The sequence below is a fragment of the Panthera tigris genome, chromosome F2 (genome assembly GCF_018350195.1).
Source record: "Panthera tigris isolate Pti1 chromosome F2, P.tigris_Pti1_mat1.1, whole genome shotgun sequence".
NCBI classification, from domain to species: Eukaryota; Metazoa; Chordata; class Mammalia; order Carnivora; family Felidae; genus Panthera; species Panthera tigris.
Window position 1 is genome coordinate 79,928,083 of NC_056676.1, and position 21,304 is coordinate 79,949,386.

Genomic DNA, 21,304 nt, shown 5'->3' on the forward strand with positions numbered 1-21,304 from the left:
ATCAAAACTCACGGGCTTTACCGACGGAGCCCGCCAGGTGCCCCTAGTAGCCAGTATTCTTGCAGTCGCCAGTATGCGTCGCCGTTCACGTGGGTGCTTCTCCACGCGAACGTCGTGCACAGCCTCTGCACGTGTGCACACAGGCAGCAGGGTCGCTGGGACCGCGTGTCCCAAAATACTCTCCACCTGCCACGTGTAATTACTCTGAACGCCACGCTGACCAAGGTCACCGCGATGGCTGCGCTAGCTCTGAAAATCCTAAAAATCATGGAATTGTACTTTTTTATTAAAAAAAAAAAACAAGGACTCGACTCCCGGCACCTCGAGTCGGGCTGGCTGAGCCTATCTCCGGAGAACGCTCGCCGGAGTCCAGTCTCACACCGGTCTCTGCCTGTGATGGCGAAGGGGCCCCATCCCCTCCCCTCGACAGCCCCTGGGGAGCCGCTTCCCGTTTTCCGAGTGTCCACAGTCTCCTGGCTCTGGCCAGCCAAGCTTAGGCCCCCCGCCTGCCAGGCACCAGGGGGCCGACCCAGCCTCATCCAAACACACCGGGGCAGAGAGAGCATGTGCTGGTGCGAAGGGAGGGGTGGGGGTGGAGAGCCAGAATACCAGATGCGCCCGCCTCCCCTTCCTCTGTCCCAGGACGCCCTTCTCCCCCTGCACGCGTTTCTTGGGGCCCCGGGGTGCCCACCTCCCCGGGCAGTTGGCCAGGTCCCAGCGCTAATGCAGCATCACAGAGAGAAGCAGCGGTCAGAGCCGGGCTGGTGCGACAGGAGAGCACGTGGCTCCCCGTCAGAGGACATTCAGGACTGACCTGGCTGCCGTTCTGTCAGTTCCCCGGGGCCGGGCTGCGCCCTCCCCATCCCGGCTTCCCCCAAGTCAGCCAGGGCGAGCAGGGGACATATGGACACATAATAATATCAGTGAATACTACACAGTATTATTGTCTCCCCAAGTCTTGGGAACATGATCTTTCTTTTTAGTAGGACTTAATTTTTAGAACAGTTTTACATTGACGGAAAATGGAGACAATAGTATAGAGTTCCCATGTACCCTGCACCCAATTTTTGAAATTATTATTAGCGTCTTACATTAGCATGATACATTTGTTACAATGAATTAACCAATACCGATGCCCTGTTACTGAGGTCCATAGTTCATTCAGCTTTCCTTTGTGTGTTTTTTTTAAAAATTTTTTTTAAAGTTTAGATATTTGGAGGGAAAGAGAGAGTGTGTGTGTGCACAAGCGAGGAAGGGGCAGAGAGATGGGGAGAGAGAGAATCCCAAGCAGGCTCCGCACTCCACACAGAGCCCGACACGGGGCTCAAGCTCATGAACTGTGAGATCACGAGCCCAAACCAAGTATTCTTGATTTTGTCACTCAACCGACTGAGCCACCCAGGCGCCCCCAGACCTCCTTTGTTTTAACCTCACCTCCCTCTTCTACCCCAGGACCCCATCCAGGACTTCACGTTGCCTTTAGTTCGTGTCTCCTGGGGTTCCGCTGTGGCCATGACTGTTTCTCAGACTTTCCTCGTGTTTGCTGACTTGGACAGTTTTGAGCAGTGCTGGGTGGGTATTTATTCGGAGGAGCCACCACTGGAATTTGTCTGATGTCTTTCTCCTGATTAGAACGGGGCTGTGATTTATTGGGAGGAAGACCCCAGAGGTAGAGAGCCATTGTCCTCACATCCAGAGCTCATACCATCAACGTGATGTAGGACTGTTGGTCCTGGCCTTGACCACCTGGCTGAGGTCTGTCAGCCTTCTTCCCTGGAAAGCTACTCTCCTCACCCTCCCTTCCAGGCTGCACGCTTTGGAAGAAACTCAGTGTGTATAGCCCACGCCTAAAGAGCAGGGAGTTACGCTCACCCTCCTTGAAGGCAGAGGGTCTGCATAAATTATTTGGAGTTCTTCTCTTGGGAGATTTGTCTCTTCTCCCCCATTTGTTAATTTATTCAATCATTGATATCAGTAAGGACATGTGGATATTTATTTTTTTACTTCGGGCTATAATAAGCCACTACCACTTTATTTATTTTGTTGTTCCCGGGGATGTTGTTAACATCCAAAATACCTTCACGCCTGACATCATCCATTCAAAATCAGGCTCGTGTTTGGCATGGGTCAGAGCTGCAGGAAATCAGCGCAGATGACACACGGAAATCTCCGTGCATGAACAGAGCCAGGTAGCCAGCAGGCGTGTGGGAAGAGGTTGATGGGTCTTGTGATAAAGCTGTGACCCACCTCCCATGTCTGTGATGTCCATTCCCTCATTCAGACCACTGGTGCTGAGCCCCCGGGACGTACCACACAGCTTGCTAAACACCAGGTTGCTGTGGTCTGCTGGGAACAGACAGGTAAACAGGTAATTATGACTCAGAGCCATCCAAGCGATGCTGTCACAGAGGTGGTGTTTGTGCTGGATCTTAAAAGCAGTCAAGGTCAGGGAAGGACATCCTTGGGGAAGGCACAGTATGGGCAGAGTGTAAGAGGACCCGTCCCTTGGGAAGGAACCAGGCTCTGCTGGGTCACTGACAAGGCAGACAAGCTTTGGGGGCCAGAATGTGGGGTTTGAGATTGTGGGAGGGAGGACAAATGGGCCGTGAGTCAGGACTCTGCTGTGAAGCTACCATAATAGAAACTAACCCTGGTGGGTCGCCAGCCAAAGGAGTTTTACTGGAAGGGATACTTGGAGGAATAGTTTCAGCTGTGTTTAGCGGAGACCCTACCGCAATAGCAGTAACCTACAGACCTTGTTCTGTCACGTAAACAAAAGAGAAAGAGAGCTGATGTGGAGACCCCCTGAATTCATCAGAGGCCCAGGCTTTCTGTTTCCGCTCCACTGTCTATGACTTCCATTCTCAGATTATCCCATGGCCTAGAATGGCTGCTAGAACTCCAGCCATTGCTTCCACGTGCCAAGCAACAGGAAAGAAAAGGGAGGGAGGACCAAATGGCACCCTGTCCTGGAAGTCCCACCCAATACTTGTGCATCCATCCCCTGGCAGGGACCCACTCATGGCCACACCAGCTTGGAGAGAGGCTGAGAAATGATATCATTTAGCCAGCAAATTACAAGTCTAAAAAAAAAAAAATTGAGGAGGTCACCCAGAGAATCTGCCACGAAAACATACCAGGGGGCTCAGTGAGCCAAAGCAAATCTAGAGAGGCAGGATAAACACTGGGCAGGGGGCAGGGGCTTTCTGGAACCAGGCAGGAGAAGTGACCAGGAAGGACGGTGCTACTCTGCCGTTCACCACCAGAAATCTGTCTTACGGCGATCTTATCTCCCCACCGCTTGCTCAAGATTCACACTCCCAGACAGGTGCATCCAGAGGGCCAGTGTGCATCACGTGACTGAGCTCTGCCAGTGGGGAGGAGGGGAATCACCATTTCCTCTGGTGGTAGGAGTCGTCCGGGCCACTGGCTGGGAGCCTCGTGCTGTGGGGAGGGGGGTGGTTGGCACAGCCACAGAAGACAGCCCCGTGGACCCACACTTTGATTCCTCCTGGAGAAGCTCCCCATCTCAGAAGGGCCAGAGCCTCCAGGTCCAGCCAATGCTCCGTCTTCCATTAGCTTCTCCTGCGTTCTCTTCTGCCACCTCTTTCTTCTTCCCTTTCTAGACTTTTCCATACTCTCACTTCCACTGAGGCGGGAATCGTTAACAAGACAACGTCAGAGCTGGAGAGAAGAGATGACCACATATTGAGCGCTTACTGAACACGAGACTCAACGCCAGATGCTCTGCCAGAGGTGAAGTGTTAGGATTGTGCGAGCCGATGGTCAAACGCAGCCATCGATGAAAATGAAATTACGTCAAAAACAAAGGTAGTAAGGATCCCAAACTCATCATTCTCTGAGGGCTCTACCACATACTGCCATCATCTGGGCTCTTGTCTGTTGTGTCCTTGCAGCGGAAATCCACGGAAAGGAACTGAGGAGCCGCTGACATCTCTTCCTGACCTGCATTCGGTGACATCACGTTGGCAGCTTGAAATCGGCCGTGGTGGGAACACGCGCACCATGGAAACTGGCAAGCGCCACCAACCAGGGCTCTCCCCCGCCCCAGGAACCTGGTATATTTACCAGCAGAACACGGTCTGTCTACGTGCTGCACGAGGCGATGACATAGAGTCCGGAAACAAACGAGACGGGGACATGTAAAACAGAGCTTCATGTTAGTCCAAGAAAGTGAAATTAATTCTAAGCACCTATTAATTCCGTACCCACGTTTCGCTTCCCCCGCTGTGACCCTTAATGATGTAGCTATGATTTTTTGAGCCTCCGTTAGAAGCCAGGCATATGAATTCATCTTCTGTTACTGCCACTTTCAAGTGAAATGTGATTATGGTCCCATTTCACGAATGAGAAAACTGAGGCACAGAAGGGTTGAGAGACTGCCCAGGATCAAACCTTTTGCTCCCTGCCACAGGGCCTCTTGTCTGGCTCAGGGTGTACCTGCCCCTTTCCAGCCTGAAATAACCCAGATGCCAGCAATGACGTCATCGGATGTGTTGTGACTTTAAATTGCAAGCGATCTTCTCATCCACTTCTGCTTTTTCTGAAATGTCATTTATTCTTTGGCTCGAGCTATTTTCCTTTCCGTCCTCTCCAGCTTTATGCCATCGCATTTAGCCGTGACGGTGATAAAGCCCTTTTCTTTACAGTTACCTAGCCCAGGCAAGTGCTAGTTTATAACCTTCACCGGATAATTAATGCGTGTGACAACACACAGGCATTGCACACACTTCAGCAGCAGGAACAGGACGCGTTTGCCAGCACAAGGGCTAGAGATAAATTGCAGGGGGAAAGGCCTGCACCCCCTCCCCTGGGAACCCGCACCCCACAGCTGGCATCTTCTTCTCCAGCATCCTCGTCAACAGTGTGCGTGGGCAGCCAGTGTGGTCTCCCTGAGGGGGAAACGGAGCCCTGGCAAGGAAGTGACTCACCCAGGGCATCAGCAAATTAGCGCCAGAGGCGTGTTGGACACAGGAGTTCCGGGAAGAACCCAACCAGGAGCGGGGATGACCTCACGCGAAAGCCAGTGTTTCTTGAGTGACTGAGTGAAGGTTTCTCTAAGTACTCAGTACTCTCCGTGCTTATGTACGGTGTGTTAGCTTTGACTTTCTGGCTTTGTTTTATATTTTCTTGACGTTCCTGCATGGTAAACTCCTTAGGATACGGAGGAAAGTATCTCGAGCTCCCTAAAGTCGAGTTCCTTCGTCTTTAAAATCGGGATCACCGTCACAGCCTCACAGGGCTGTTACGAGCAACGAGCAGCACCTGCATAGGAAAGAGCTGGCGTCTCGTTCATGGTGTGTGTCTCCCACAGATGCTCATCTCATGGGGGCACTGAGTGTGCCCGTCCATCAGGTACAGGAGCGGCCACCATTCTTAGTATACGTCTGTAGTTTGTTTTGTTGTTGCTGGTTTTATTTTAGAGAGGGAGCGCGTGAGCAGGGGAGAGGGGCAGAGGGAGAGAGAGAGAGTCCCAAGCAGGCTCCACACTCAGTGCAGAGCCCGACGTGGGGCTCGATCCCACAACCCTGGGATCACGACCTGAGCTGAAATCCAGAGTCAGCCGCTCAACCGACTGAGCCCCGCCCACCCTCCCCCCACCCCTCCGATGTTTGTAGTTTGTAACTCATCTCATGTGTCACGTAGAGTGGCCAGGACCCTGCGTGTTCTATAAATGGGCTTCGAGGACACGTATCTATGTAGAGAGGCTCGTTCCTAAATTGGCAGCCCAGAGCCGCCTCCATGAGCCACGAAGGAACTCTGTTTGGTAATTACCGTCTCCACCTGGAAAAAACCCCGTGACTCAGCTGGGTGGAAATGCCACCAGTGCCGCAGGGACAGGAAAGGAGCTGGGACCTTGGCCAGCTCCGAAGGGAGGCTGCTGTCCGGTTCCCGGGGGGGGGGGGGGGAACCCGGTGTGGCCTCTCACTTGCCTCTCAGGAAAGACCACACAGCTGGGGACCAAAAGCCGCCTCGTCTGTCACTCGGTCCCGCACAGCCTCGTGGCCCTTAGGTGAGCTCCCAGGTAGCCCCTTGAGCTCTGAAGTCCTGTGAATTCACAAAAGGGTGACATTTCGTCTGTGACAGGCCATCGGCAGTCCCCACCAGGAGCTCTCGGAGGGCAAGGACGAAGCCTTGCTCTCACACAAATTGCAAAGCCAGCAGTGCATGCTCAATAAATAAATCATTTTTCCTGCTTTAAAACCATACTGGAGGAAAGATCCCCCACCTCCGACAGACTGACGTGTGGCAGCAGCCAGATTCCGAGGACAAACGAATCACGAGGCCCTTGGTGTTACGAACCAGCTGAGGGTTTGTGTGGAGCAGAGCAGAGCCCCGAGTCTGCGTGCAGACGTCGAGGGGACAAGGGCGTCAGAACAAAGGTGCCGAGTTAGGACGGTGGCAGGACAGGGTGTCCGCGCGAGAGAGATTTGGGGAAAAGACTGTACCTGTCACCCTGGAATCCACTCCTTTCGATGCAAGTGGGTGGCCTGTATTTAAATGTGTGGATTTGTCTGTATTTCTCTGGAGAACATAGCATTTGGGAGCGGGAGAGATGTGTCACCCTGTGTTTCTTTTCTCTCCGCTGATACGCCGAGTCGAGGACTCATGTGCAGATGGACACGGTTGTTTGCCTTCAAGGGTCAGGAGGTAGAAACTGGGACTTAGAATTGACCCCCGTCCTTGAGGCCTGACACATGGGGTCACCTTCTGCATCCAGCTGTCTCCTTCCAATCGATAAATCAAGCTACAAGTATTCACGGGGTGCCTATTGTGTGGGAGGCACCAGGCCTGTGCCATGGCGGGGCAGACCGGCGGAAGTGGCCCGGGATCTGACTGCCCGCAGAACATTAGCAGGCGCCCGCGGAGCCGAGGCCCGTGCAGACTGCGGGTGTGCCCCCCGGGGAGAGGAAGGGCGGAGAGGGTGGAGGGGGCTGCTCCTGGGCTCCTCTCCCCTCGTGGCGTGGCCCCTGCTGTCCCGGCAGACCTTCGCCCTTTCACAAGTACCGTGAGCCGATGGTCCCCAAATCTGGACCTCGGGCCAGGCCTCTGCCCAGAGCTAGAGCCTGGGGCCCAACAGGCACATTGAACTCACTGTTCCCCAGATGGAAGCGGTCCCCTCCCAGCAGGCTGTCCTTGCTCCTGGAGCCCGGGGACTCTTCATAGCCTCCTCCTCGCCCCCTCCCTGGCTGCCCTGTCCCGTCCACCCAACCCGTTACCGCTTTCTGCTGCTTTCGCAGGCCAGGTCTTTTCTAATCCGTCCTGTTGTTCCCATCCCTCTGGGGCGCCCACCTGGACCCCCAGGGCTGCCCCGATTCCTAGCTTGCCCAGGCCTGGGTCACTGTGTCTTCCCCAGACTGTGAGGGCTAATCTATATCCATTCAATACATTTCTTTTGTGCCAAAGTCCATTTCTTTTTTTTTAATTAAAAAAAATTTTTAATAGTTATTTATTTTTGAAAGAGAGAGAGAGAGAGAGCAGAGCGTGAGCGGGGGAGGGGAAAAAAAGAGAGAGAGGCAGACCCAGAATCCAAAGCAGGCTCCGGGCTCCGAGCTGTCAGCACAGAGCTGTCCTACGGTTTGTCCCCACTCTTCTGTCAACTCCCCTCAAGACAGTGACAGTCACGCTGTGTCCAGGTCTGGGCCCAGTGGGCTCAGTGGTGGGCACTGCCTCCCTCAGCTCCTGGCTGCTTTCCTCAGGGACACAAGTGGCAGGGCCTTGCAAGGACGCCCCTCCCCAGCCTGGACCCCGACACGCCTAAGACAGGAGGCGGCAGGTACACGCTGTCATCTGAACCCATCGTGTCTGGATCCTTGACCAAGCGTCGGCGCCGAAGCGTGTTCCCTTCCAAAGAAAAGGGCTGGAGGGGCGCCTGGGGGGGCTCAGTGGTCTGAGCACCCGGCTCTTGGTTTCAGCTCAGCTCACAGTCTCACGATTCGTGGGTTCGAGCCCTGCCTCGGGCTCTGTGCTGGCAGACAGATTCTGTCTGTCTCCGTCTCCCTCTGCCCCTCCCCTGCTTGCTTGGGCGTGTGTACCTGCGTGTGCGCGGTCTCTCTCTCTTTCAAAAAAAAAGAAAGTAAAAAAAAAAAAAAGAAAGTAAAAAAAAAAGAAAGGCAAAGAAAAGGATGGCTACCCGTTAGCAAACTCAGCCGACTCTTCCCAGAGCCACGGCTAGCCAGCTCTTCCCAGTTGGTCCGGTGGAACCACAGCCGGACCGTGAAGGAGAAAGGACACGAGCCCAGAACCCCAAATAGCTGGGCTTCTCATCGCAGCTTGGCGGCTTTCTAGCCCGGTGACCCCTGGACAACTCCCCTAACGTTTTCGAGCCCCGGTTGCTTTGCCTGAGAAAGGAGTGACAGTGATACTTCCTTGTCAGACAGTTGTGAGGAGGGAGCGAGCTAACACACATGAGATGTCACATGAGTTGTCCCCCCGCCCTCCGTGCGGGTGTTTGAAGGAAGGGGCAGGACGGCCCCGGCCTCTCTGCACCTCTCCCGTCTGACTGGGGCGTGGGGAGCCTGGGCCCGGTTCCGCCCCTCCTTCCCTCCCTGGCTGGCCTGTCCTGCCCTCTGGCCGCAGCCTCAGGACACAGGGAGCTCGGAGGACAGGCCCTGGCAGGCCAGGAGCAGAGGCAGGTTGCACTCTAACTTGGGCAAGTTGGGCAAGTTCAGTCTCACCCATGACAAAGCTGCCACCTGGGTCTCTGGGGTCCTTCTCCTTGGTCTAGGACTCAGGAGGGAAAGAGGGAAGTGTCATTTATGTAGCAAATATTCAAACGGCACTCACGTGCCAGGCCTGATTCTAAGAGCTTCACCCATCTCGACCCATTTAAACCTCGTAACAGCTCTAGGAGGTCGTTAGTACCACGCACCCCATGTCACAGGTGACCCCGAGCTCCGCAGAGACATTGGCCCACAGCCCGCAGCTAATGAGAGGCTGAGTGGGGGGGGGGGGAGGGTTTGAGCTCAGGCCGGCCCGCCCCCCGAGACCCTGCTCTGAATGCCGGGGGGTGTCGGTAACCTCTGCCGGTGACCCTGTACTTTCATTCAATCCACAAAGCATCGTGGCCTGCAAAATATGTCAGGCTTGGAGTCCTATTTTAAGACAAAGCGGTGGCTGGGAGGAAATAGATAAGGAATTTGTGCTTCCTGGAGCCGTGGGTCCCGCAGACCCTCCCATCGGCGCGGAGCAGGGTGACCGAGCTGTAGCCCGGCAAGGCCCCCGAGGGGTCAGCGGAGCGGGTGGCGGTGGCTTCCCTTCCCTGCGTGCCTGCAGGCAGAAATGACTAACCGGATATCAAAACACGCCAGCCCCGTGAGCGCATTTAATAAACGCGTGGACACATACGGAAAGAGGAAAGGGGGGAAAGAGGTCGCTACAGACCAAGGACAGGCAGGCAAGTCCAAGCCAGCGGGACCCGGGGGCCGCGGCTGCCTGGAAGGAAAGCGCATGTGGAAGTCCTCCCGCACCCGGAAACAGATGAGCTATTCAGAAGCACATGCTCCTTTTCTCTTGAATGATTAATTAAGTTTAGCGAGCGGTGCATATGGCAAGGGGAGCACAGCAGGAAGAAGGCTGTGCGCCCAGCGGGGAGGCCCCGAGGGTGCTGGTGGGGGCGCAGCTTTGCGGGTCTGCAGGGTCAGGGCTGGCCCAGCTTCATCTCTCACCAGCGTGTGGCCCCGAACCTCCAAACCCCAATTTCTCCCTCTGGGGCGAAGGGCCTGCTGAAGGGGCCCTCGTCGAGACTGGCTGTCATTGGGGCGCCTGGGTGGCTCAGCCGGTTGAGCGTCCGGCTTCGGCTCAGGTCATGATCTCACGGTTCGTGAGTTCGAGCCCCGCGTCGGGCTCTGTGCTGACAGCTCGGAGCCCAGAGCCTGCTTTGGATTCCGTGTCTCCCTCTCTCTGCTCCTCCCCTGCTCATGCTCTGTCTCTCTCTCTCCTTCAACAATAAATTAAAAAAAAAAAACATTAAAAAAATGTTAAAGATTGGCTGCCATTGTGGCCACAAGCTGTTCCTTTGGGCACGTGGGGTACAGCCCATAGGAGCCAGCGGGTTGGCTGGAATGGAATCCGGTCAGCCTGGGGCGGGGACAGGAGAAATATTTCCTTCAAGGCCGTGGGTTCCCCAGTGTCCTCCTGCGGCCAGTGTGGCCACTCAATGTGCTGGACAAGTCGTCACAGAGACTGCTGTGTGCACCTCTGGTGACCGGCCCCCGGCCTACAGCTGCCGCCCTGATGGATGGGCAGGACCACAGTCACAGGAGGCAGGCGGCCACGCCCAGGCTCACCCTGTCCGGGCAGGAGACCGGCTGGATAGCCGACTTCCTGGGTAGGTGACCAGTGAGGCACAGAGGGCCCTGTGCTCGGAGGGGGGTCCTATGATTGGGGTTCGATGCCCTGCTGTTACCATCTTGAAATTCTTAATAATTCTACCTTTGAGTTTTGTAGGTAAAGTCCAGAGACAATGAAGCGGTCTGGGTGGGGGGCTTGGAGCCTTGGCTCACGCTTGGCCCTACCCCCGTCACCTCCCGGCCTCTATGCCTCCTGGATCCTCAGTCCCGTCCAGCCTCACCCTTCCCACACCCACCCCAGGGCTGCTGGTGTGGGGCACAGGAGTGGCTACCCCCACCCTTGGCTGGTGGTACCACAGATGCATCCTTTGGGGGTTGTTCTCCAGTATGGTTGAGGTGATGGCCTACTGGAAGGGGAGACAGACTTCCTGCCTCTGGCCAGAGTGGCCACGTTTTCATTCTGCACCGGGCTCACAAATCATATAGCTGGCCTTTGTGGCTGAGGCAACACAGAGAAACCGTGAGCTTCAAAGTTCCAGCAAGAGGGGACATCTCCCCCAGGACGCTTTGCCTCCCCTCAGGGCAACTGCCTGGCGTGGAGACCACATGACTCATCCCACAAAATTCTCAGCCTCTGATTGGAACTTCAGTCCCCTGATCTCCACGTGCAGAAGGGCATTCTCTAGAGGGCATGGCAATTGAGTTGACTCTTCTGGGAAGAGCAGGGCTGGGTCCGACGGGGCAGGGCGCTCCAGGCTGGGGGAGCAAACCATTGTTAAGAGTCAGAAACTTGGAACCGTCCTGATGTTCAGGGAACCCGGCATCGTGCAGGCCCAGGTTGGAGGCATGGCGCTCGGTAAGGGCTGGAGGAGGACAGGCCGGACCAGGTGGCCTTGAATGAGAGCCACAGAAATGTGAATTCTACCTTGTGGGCCAGTTTCCAAACTGTACCAGTGGCCGGCGGTAGAGGCCAAAGTGGCTTTACCGAAACAAGACATTTCCTGCAAGTTTCATATCTTTTCCTTACAATACATGTGAATGGTGTTGCATAAGAGAATCATTTTATGAAAATATCACAGAAGACATCCATTGAGAGGTGCAATTCCTATTCCAGGGAGAAAAAATCCTCCTTTTCTCCAGGAAATACGTCCTCCCAGGGCTGGTCCAGGGGCAAAAGCTCAGAGGAGGTTGAGGGAGGCTGACATATGATTGATTGCTCACTAAAGAACGGATAGATCAGGGGCATCTGGGGGCCCAGCTGGTTACGCGTCCGACTTTGGCTCAGGTCATGATCTCCCGGTTCATGAGTTCGAGCCCCATGTCGGGCTCTGTGCTGTCAGCTCGGAGCCTGGAGCCTGCTTCGGATTGCGTGTTTCCCTCCCTCTCTGCCCCTCCACTGCTCACGCTCTGTCTCTCTCTCCCTCTCAAAAATAAATAAACATTAAAAAATTAAAAAAAAAACCCTGATAACAGCAGTGCAGTCATAAAAAGATGTTTTAAAATATGTACGCAGATGTGCAAAGCTGTGCAAGGTACAGTCCACCCCTAAAAATCTCCTATGGTAGCCAAGGAACCATCCCACATGGGCCGACTGTGTTAGTTTCCCGGGGCTGCCATGAACCTTGTGGCCCGAAACGATGCAAACTTATTCTCTTACAGGTCTGGCTGTCTGAAGCCTTATGTGGATCCCGTGGGCCGAAACCAGCAGGCAGAGCTGGTCCCTTCTGGAGGCTCCAGGAAACACTGTGTCTTTGGCTTTTCAGCAGCTAGAGGCCCCCACACTCCTTGGCCTGTGGCCCCACTTCCGGTTTCAAATGTATCTCGGTTGTCACATCTCCTTTCCTGACCCGGACCCTCTTGCCCCCTCTTAGAAGCACCCTTGTGATTACACTGGGCCCACGAGGTAATCCAGGAAGATCTGCCCCTCTCAGCGTCCTTTACATCACCACATCAGCAAAATCCCTTTTGCCATGTAAGGTCACATGTTCACAGGGCCCAGAGATTAGGATGTGGCCCCATTATTCTGTCCAGCACACTCATAATTATAAAAAGTCAAAGTATCAAAGCGGGACAACGGGATTTAGTGGTGCAGAAACAGAGAGGTGACCTTTGGCTGTGGTGACCTGGGAGGACCCCATCGAGGAGGTGGTGTTTGAGCTGAGACAGCAGGCAGGCGGGGGGGCATCACAGGCAGAAGGCAGCACAAGCAGAGGTGTTGGGGGGGGGGGTGTGGCTGGAGCGTCAGGCAAGTAGAGGAGATGTACAGGCACGTCCGTCATGGTGTCTCCACACCCTTCCCTTCCCGGGACCCCGTCACAGGTGCCCCAGCCGGTGAGAGCAGGGCAGGCTGCACAGCTCATCCAGAGAGATCCCTGGAGCTGCCGGTGGCCGCAGGAGCCCTGAGAGGAGACAGCAGACGCCGAGTGCCCTCGAGGCGGGTGACGGTTGAAGGCCTGCAGCCCGTGAGGGGAGACGGCTCCGGACAAGCCAGGCCCCAAGGCTCTCCATGGTTTCCGCCCCTCCCTGAGTCTCCTGGCCCCCTGCTTCCCAGCCTGGCCCCGGTCCCTGGGGAGGCCAGAGGAAGATCCTGGTCCTGGCAACCTGAGGACCCACTAAGCAGAGCCGCAGAGGGAGGGCAGGCCAGGAAGAGGACAGCTCACGTCCCAGCCCCGATTCCTCCCCAGCTGCGTCCCATGACCCTTACAATCTCTTGGCCCGCCCCTCTGGCTCCAGACCCTCCTCCGCCCCGGGAACTGTCAGCGGTGGCCCCAGAGTCGAGCCTCGCAGGGACCCCGCTGACCGGCTTTCCCCAGTAAGCAGGAACGTCTGGGTGAGTTCTGTCCGGCGGCCTCCGTGGACGCTTCAGGGCCGCCTTGCATGGGTACCTACCAGTTTACAGCCCAGGACTCCAAGCACCGTCACACAGCAGTGGACAAATCTCTCTCCGGCTGACGTGCTCTGAAGCCCTTCCGTCATTTAAGAACATACCACCTCCCCAGTTGATTTGCCCAGTATTACCAGTGCCTGCAATGACCTGAACAGCAAGACACACACGCTAGACCAGGACGGCTGGAGCTTAATGCGGATCGTTCCAGACCCTACAGAATAGGGCCGTGTGGTGCCCAGGAACTCTGCTGGGAAAGACAGGGGCCAGGAAAGGCCTCTCTGAAAAGACAGCTTTGGGGCAAAAACCAGAAGGATGAGAATGAGCCAGGCGTGTACAACCCTGTGAAGACAGCAACGCGGGCAGGCCGTTAAATATACACTCGCTTATTCATTAAAGGCACGGTGTTAAATCAGCAGCAGTTAAACCTGCATTGACCTCGGGACAGTTGCAGGAAGCGGCTGGAGAATGTTCACACTGTGGGGTCACCTATAAGGTACGAGCAGCAGGACCAAACTCACTGACGGCTGAGGGCTCCTAGCCAGTGGCCCTCTACCCTCTGAGGAGAAGGCTCCCAGGCCGTTCTCTGTTCTTCTTCCCCACCCTTTGAGTCAGGCCTCCTCTGACCAGATGGATTCTCTAAGGCTTTCCAGAGTCAGGTGAAAGCAGGCAGGAAGGGGAGAAGCAGGGATGCATGGGGGGAGGCTGAGCACAGGTGCTGTGGCAGCTGCTGAGGGTGAGGACAGGGAATGAGGGGGAAACAGGGGTTTCTGGAAGCACGTCCACGATCTCCGTGTCACCTTTCTGGTACATGACGGTTACAGGTAAAGGGCTTTATGGGATTGGAACTGCCCTCGAATGCTGGACCCCGGCTTTCTGGCCATGCCACAGTGCTGGGACAGGATTGTGCAGGTCATAGTTTTGCAGATGCTGCATTTATAAGCCTCGCCTGCTGTCTGTGGCCGTGGGAGGGAGTGTGGATTCTATTTTGAAGGTAACCGGAGGCCACCAAAGAGGTCACTGAATGGAGGACGTACGTCATGCCATTTCTGTTTTAAAAATACAACCTATGGGGCACCTGGGTGGCTCAGTCAGTTAAGCGAAGATGTCCGACTTCGGCTCAGGTCATGATCTCGCGGTTCGTGGGTTCGAGCCCCGCGTTGGGCTCTGTGCTGACAGCTTGGAGCCTAGAGCCTGCTTCGGATTCTGTGTCTCCCTCTCTCTCGGCCCCTCCCCCACTTGTGCTCCGTCTCTCTCTATCAAAAATAAATAAATGTAAAAAAAATAAATAAAAAATAAATAAAAATAAAAATACAACCTGGACTGCTGTCTGGGGGGCTGGCTGATGGGAGGTGCAGGCGTGAGCCTGCAGGCCGGGTGCGAGGCTCTCTGTCCGACTCCCGGCTCCACTGGCCGGGGCTGCTGAGGTCTCGGCACGGCGCGGCCACCCCTGCCCAAATCCCCCCTGTGCCTCAATCCACGTGTCCCGGTTTAGACGCAGCCCGGGCAACGGCCCCTCCCCCGGCCTCCATTAGCCAGATTGAGTGCCTCCCACGTCCTGCAGCCTCCTCCATCCTTCCCAGGCCGTCTTCCCACCACCTGACTCCCAGGCTCCGGATGAGCTTCCGATGCCGAGGAGACGCATGAGCCTGGTCCCCGCGCACACAAACGCCATGGCAACCGCAGCTGCACGACAAGAGCCACGGAAGGCGGACTGGAGCTTGCCAGCCCAGAGAGCCAACCATCTGCGGGGCCAAACCCTCCAAATGTCACCTTCTCGAGGTGCTCGTCTCCGCCCAGCTTTGCACAGAGCAGAGGTGACGTTTGAGCAGAGTACGAATCGACAGTGGGAGCACACGAGGTCCCTTTAATGTGTGCATTTTCCTGTGCAAAGTGACTGAGAGCAGGAGGCAAGAGAGACGGGCTCGAGCGAGCCGGCAAGGTAGACTCAGGGATGGGAAATTCAGGCCATCAGTGAGCAGAGGGATTCCCCCTAGGGCTGGTTTCCGCCCGTGATGCCACTTCCAAGCCCCTCAATCTGTGAGAAAGGCCACTTTCCGCAGAGGCAAACGTCTGTGTACGTTTGAGTCAAAGGCCCCAATGGATTTGAGCCTTTGGAGCTTGTGATGGTGACAGCAATGGCTTCCTACTGGGACCTAACAGCAGCTGGTGGCCATGCTGAGCCCTCCCTGCATTTTATCTCCCTCACCCTGCAGCAACCCCAGAAGGCACCACAATTATCCTCTACAAGGCTGAGAGAAGATGCCAAGAGATGTTCAGTGCCCGGGGTCACCCCACTACTAGGCGGAGAAAGAGGGAACTGAAACACGTCAGTCCTGCTCCAGAGCAGGGGGCCCACTAGGGGGTCAGAGCATGAACTCTCGACCTCCACTAAGGAGTCAGGGCAGCCCGACCGATGCAATGGTTCAAACACTGGCTGTTTGGCATGAGTCCCGAGGAGCCCTCGCACCAGGCACCGTGGACGGGCTCCGGCAGTCTTAGAGGGCTGAAGTCCAGCCTCGCTGACCACAGGGCCGTGGCACACGCTGTAATGGGCTAGAGCAGGTGTGCTGTGCGTGAGCGCCGGTGGGGACGCGGTGATGGCATAATTCACAGCAGCGGCCGTCTGCTCCAACACGGTGCCTCCAGCTCCTGTGCCCGCCTGCCGTTTCGCACACAGCGCTGCCAGAGCCCTTGGCCCAGGGCCGGGTGTAGGATCCCGTGCAGGGGCCTCTCCCTTCGCCTTTCTCCAAGCCCGAGCCCTGCCACCAGCTGCCAGAGTGAGAGGAGACGAGGGTGGAAGGAAGGTGCAGGCTCCGGGGACCAGTTTGCGTCGTCTGTGAGAGACCATCAGTGAGGCAGCCACATTCCCACCGAATGCACTGTGATCCCACCCACGGGGAAAGGGGCCCCCCCAGAGTAGGAAAGACCCAAATGTAAGGAGCATGTTCGAGGACCAATCAACAGTTCCTGGAAGCTGATGGGACATTGAGTTTTGGAGCAGGGAAATGAGAATCACCCCAAAGGCCCGGAAGCATCTGAGTACCCCACCTAGGCCACCCCTCCCTACCCAGAATCTGACCAGGGCCTGGGGCGAGGGTCAGGAGAGGTGTGGAGCCAGAAGAGAGTCCAGTGGGGACCACTCTTGGGCGCCAAGAGTGGGCAGGGCAGCGAGCCAGAACCGCGAGGAAACCGAGGCCAAGGTGAAACCCAGGGGTCAGGACGTGTAGGAATCATAGAGCTTCTGGAGGTGGGAGGGAGGGAGATGAATTTTCTTTCACCTGCTGCCTAAACCCACCCAGGCTTTGAGAGGACCCTGGGAGCAAGGGAAAGATCGTCTCAGGACGAGGTGATGGGAGGCTGCTCTAAAAGGGGACAGGGGGAGGACAGGGACTGTTAGAAGAGCCAGGGACGGGGCAGGAAGAGCTGTTTGGAGAACGAGCCTAGTGAATCTGGCTGAGAATGTGTAGTTAGGGGGTGGCAGAGGGGACTGACTCCTGGCCCTTTGCGGGGGCCGGGAGCTCGGGAGAGAGGTCTGGCTGGGGGAGCACAGCTGGGGGCTGCCGGTCAGGTGATAACAGGCGTTCTTGCTCTGTTGCAAGGGCATAGCTTGGCGGCCAGCCCTGCCCCTTCCAGCAGCTTCCTAGTCCTAGCTCCACGTCTCCAAGACATGCTCATGACTACCCGGCCGGCCTGGGGCTCCTTCCTGCCTCCCTGCCTGACCCCAAGCTCCTGGAGGCCCTGAGCTGTGCCCAGTACGTCTCTGGAACCTCGGTCTCTGGCCAGGCCATTCAGCCACAGCACGTGTGGGTTAGCATTACCTCTATTTCCTCCAGACCCGGAGGGTCCTCAGCTCCTCCCTGCTTCCTGTTTACCCAGCCCCAGCCCCATTGTCTTAAACAGCAGAAATTCATTTCTCAGTTCTGGAGGCTGGAAAATCCAAGACCAAGGCTGATGGTGTTCAGGACCGATGGGAGCCTTTTTCTGGCTTGCAGAGAGCTACCTTCCTGCCGTGTCCTCATGTGGGAGAGAGAGAGAGAGAGCTCTGGTGTCTCTTCCTCTCCTTGTAAGGACACATGTTCCTTTTTTCTTTTTTTTTAATTTTTTTGTTTAACGTTTATTTATTTTTGAGAGAGAGAGAAACAGAGAGAGAGAGAGAGAGAGAGCGCGCACCAGCAGGGGAGGGGCAAAGAGAGAGGGAGAAAGAGAATCCAAAGCAGGCTCCAGGCTCTGCATTATCCGCACAGAGCCCGACGCAAGTCTCAAACCCACGAACCGTGAGATCATGACCTGAGCCAAAGTCGGACGCTTAGCCGACTGAGCCACCCAGGCACCCCATAAGGACATCTGTTTCTATGGGGTCAGGACCCTTACGACCTCCTTAAGGGCTCTGTCTCCAACACAGTCCCATGGCAGGGGTTAGGATTTCAATGTATGAATTTGGAGAAGGATTCAGTCTGTGTCACCCATCGAATCAGTGGCGAGTCCTGGCGTGTGAATGGTGCCCCCAGAAAGGTTTGTTGAAACCCTGACCCCAGCTACCTGTGGATGAGACCTTACTTGGAAATAGTGTCTGCAGGTGTTGCCAGGTTATTTCATCTGGGTGGACCCTCATCTAGTACTCTTGGAGTGCTTAGAAGAGGGGGAGAAGGGACGCTGACACACAGGAGAGCTCCATGAGGCATCGGGGCAGAGACTGGGACACGCAGCTGCACGCCAACGGGCCCCGAGTATCACCACCCCAGCCAGACGCTGGAGGAGGCCAGGAGGTACTGTTGTCCAGAGCCTTTCGAGGCAGCGTGACCCTGCCCACACCTGCTTTTCAGACTCCTGGCCTCCAAAACTGTGAGGCAATACATTCCTGCTGTTCGAAGCCTCCAGGTTCACGGTGCTTTGTTATGTCGGCCCCGGGAAGCTGACACACCCCCGGAGGGTCCATACACCTGTTTCCTCCCGTGCCCACCCCTCCCCATCGCCCGGGCCAGGCCCTTCCCTCTCTCTTCTCGCCCAGCAGCCCTGCAGGCCAGGCGGGCCGTCACCTGTGAGTGGCCAGGTGACCTGACTGTCCAACACCTACGCCCATGCTGTTCCCTCTGCCTAAGCTCCCCTCCCCTTGTCCGCTGGCAACCTCCTGCTCGTCCTTAGAAAACCCAGACCAGAAGTCATCTCCTCGGTGGGGCTGTGCTGATTTCCAGGCACAGACCTTCCTCAGCTCACGAGAGGGTTATGTCCCGATAAACTCACCTAAGGCGAAACCATCGTGAGTCAAAAACGCATGTAACACACCCAACCCACCGCCCACCACAGCTGAGCCCGCCTTACACGTGCTCACAACACTCCTGTGAGCCTACCGGTGGGCAAAACCATCCGACGCAAAGCCTGTTTGATATTGAGTGTTGACTGTCTTACGGAATTCATCGAATACTGTGTTGAAAGTGACAGAAAGGCTGTGTGGGGGCACAACGGCTGCTGGTGGGTTGGTTGTGGGCCCTCATGATCGCTGGCTGATAGGGCCCCGGCCATGACCACTACTCGGCGTCACCGGATAGGATCGGGGAGAGGACCATACCCCACGCCCCTAGCCCTGGAAAAGACTCAGGTTCAAAACTCCAAGTACCGTTTCTACCAAACGTATACAGCTTTCACGCCGTCATAAAGTCGAACCGTCGTAACTTGAGCCACTGTGAGTCAGGGCTGTCTCTGGGGTCAGCCATTCTCCGCGCTGTGTCTGCCCATTCCTCTTGCTCCCGCTGGTATGAGTGCTTCCTGTCTTTCCATGTATCCTGCTCCCCCACTGCTAAGCATGAGCATTGAGAGCAAGGATTACAGCCCGTGGCCGGGACACAGCGATGTCGGGTGGTTAAATGCGTGGACAGCTGGCCGGTCAGCTGGTCAGTTGACAGGAAACCCAGGGCAACTTCGACACAACTGGCTGTACGTGAGCCGCGTGCTCTGTGCCCCACCCCGGTGTTAGCTGGGAGGGCTCCAGGCCTCGTGGGACCCCGACGCCTTTATGATTTGGGAAGGGATCCCCTGTAAGAAAAGGAGTACAAAGACAGGTGCGGGGCTTTAGAAGCGGCCTGTGCCGTGGAGCGAGGGGACCCCGAGGCTGCAGTGACATCATGGCTGTGAGTTGTGGCTTAGGTGCAAAGGGGCACGCCCCAGAGGGCACCGGCGCCCCGGGTCACAGGCGCTTGGCGGCTGCCGTGCTTCCCCACTTCCTCCCTGCGCTGACCGCTGACCGCAGACCGCACTTTCACAGAGATTGCTTCCCCTTGAGACAGCAGGTCGGAAGGCGGTGGCCCAGAAGAGCCCTGGTTCGCCAGGCCTAGCGCAGTGTTGGGCTTCTGCTGGTCGCCTCCTCTGTACCTCCCAAACCCTGCTCCCTGGCTCCCAGGCTCCGGTGACTTCTCCAGAGGCAGCGACACGTGGAGGGAAGGAGGCAGGGAGACCGAGCGACTCGGTCCCTTGACGGCTTGTCTGTCCGGACTGTGGAGCGGGCCTTGCTGTCCCGGAGGAACAAGGGCCACCAGTTGGGCGGCTTGAGACAGCAGGAACGTATTCTCCCATGGTCCTGGGGGCCAGACATCCAACGTCAAGGTGCGGACAGGGTTTCCTCCAGAGGCGCTGGGGGAGGATCTTTCCTGTCTCCCAGAGTCTGGGGGCTCCTGGCGGTCCTTGGCGTGTGGCTGCACCCCTCCAGGCTCGGCCTCCGTCGCCGTGTGGCCCTTCCCTGTGTCCTCACTCTTCTCATAGGGACACCTGCCATTGGATGTAAGTCTGAACCCGAATATGATGACCTCATCTCAAGATCCTTCACTTACCTCTGCCAAGAATTTTTCCAAATAAGGTCACAGTCACAGGACCTGGGGTTGGGACTTGCACGTGCCTTCTTGGGGACAGCGTGCTGCCCACCGCACGTGGGGACCCAGCGTGGCCGAGAAGAAGCAAGAGAGTGAAGCAGAGGGGCTGGGGGCAGGGGGCCCCGGGGTCCCCATAGCAGCAGCCCCCACAAGGGGCACCCGCCCAGGGGGCCCACCGACTGCCTGCCCCCAGAGAGCTCCCTGCCTCCCCTTTCTTCTGTCTACGCAGCACAAGCTCGGGGCTGCGTCTTGAGCCCAGCTCAGCGCCCCCACATAGCAGATGTGCAGGAACTCGGGCCACTCCTCCACTCTGCTTCCTGCTCTCCTCTCTGCCTCCCCCCCCCTCCCCCGGGACGAGTCCCTTGCAATCTTAGGCTCCCTTTCCCCTCCACATTCTCTCCTCCCCTCCCTGTCCCCCTGCACTCCCTGATACCTTCTGACCTAGCCTGCCCGTGGCTCCTGCTGGCTGGCTCCCAGGCCAGTTCTCTCCTTCCTGGGGTGGTTACACTGAAAGTGGCAGGAGGAACGAGGGCCCATCTGTTTCTGCCTCAGAGCTTCTCCATCATTCTCTCGTTTCTACTTTCCAGCAATGGAGCCGGTGTTTGGTCCTCAGCTGCCTCCTCTCGGCTTCTTACGCTGGGGGAGAGGGGCAAGATTCCGCACCGTCCTGAACTCCCCACACGGTCACTCTTGTATATTCACTTCTGTTTGTTTTCCCCTGGACAGCAAGGAGGCAGTGAGGACAGTTCCGGGTCAGGGTCATTTGCAATGACGTGCACAGTGGTCTGAATCTCGTATGTCCCTCTTTTACAGAGAGGGAAGCCTGTGGCAGGAACTCAGGGTCACAGAGCAGTAAACGGGGAGCTGGCCTCAGGGGGAGTCAGTGCTTCGTGCAGGAAAGTGAGTCCTTAGAGGCGGGGAGGTGGCCACCTGCAGTGGCCTTGGGTCCCCAGGGGCAGGGGTGGTGCAGGGCGGCCTCCCTCTCTCCTCATCCTCCCCAGCCCCTCTCCCGCTTGCTCTGCAGGAAGCCCTCCCTCAGGTATCGCTTCCTGCAGAGGAAACCTCCTTTGCCCACGGAAATGCAAATCTGGCTGTGAGAGGGACAGCGTCTCAGGGGCTATTGTTTGGCACTTCCTTCTTGGCATTGGGCCGAGGCCCCAGAGCCGCTCCGGGTTCCTGGCCTTCCTTCGGCATGCCCGGCTGCCCAGGGTCCCGTGTCTCCCAGGGGCCCTGGGCTGGGACTG

General features: G+C 56.7%; 1 long non-coding RNA gene across 1 annotated transcript; it reads left to right on the plus strand.

The window, feature by feature from the left end:
• The first annotated feature begins 2,248 nt into the window (after positions 1 to 2,248).
• LOC122234971 lies at positions 2,249 to 5,166 on the plus strand. Its single transcript, XR_006212986.1, has 3 exons — positions 2,249 to 2,368; positions 3,627 to 3,831; positions 3,918 to 5,166. It is a non-coding gene; the product is annotated as an uncharacterized LOC122234971 (long non-coding RNA).
• The last annotated feature ends 16,138 nt before the right edge of the window (positions 5,167 to 21,304 follow it).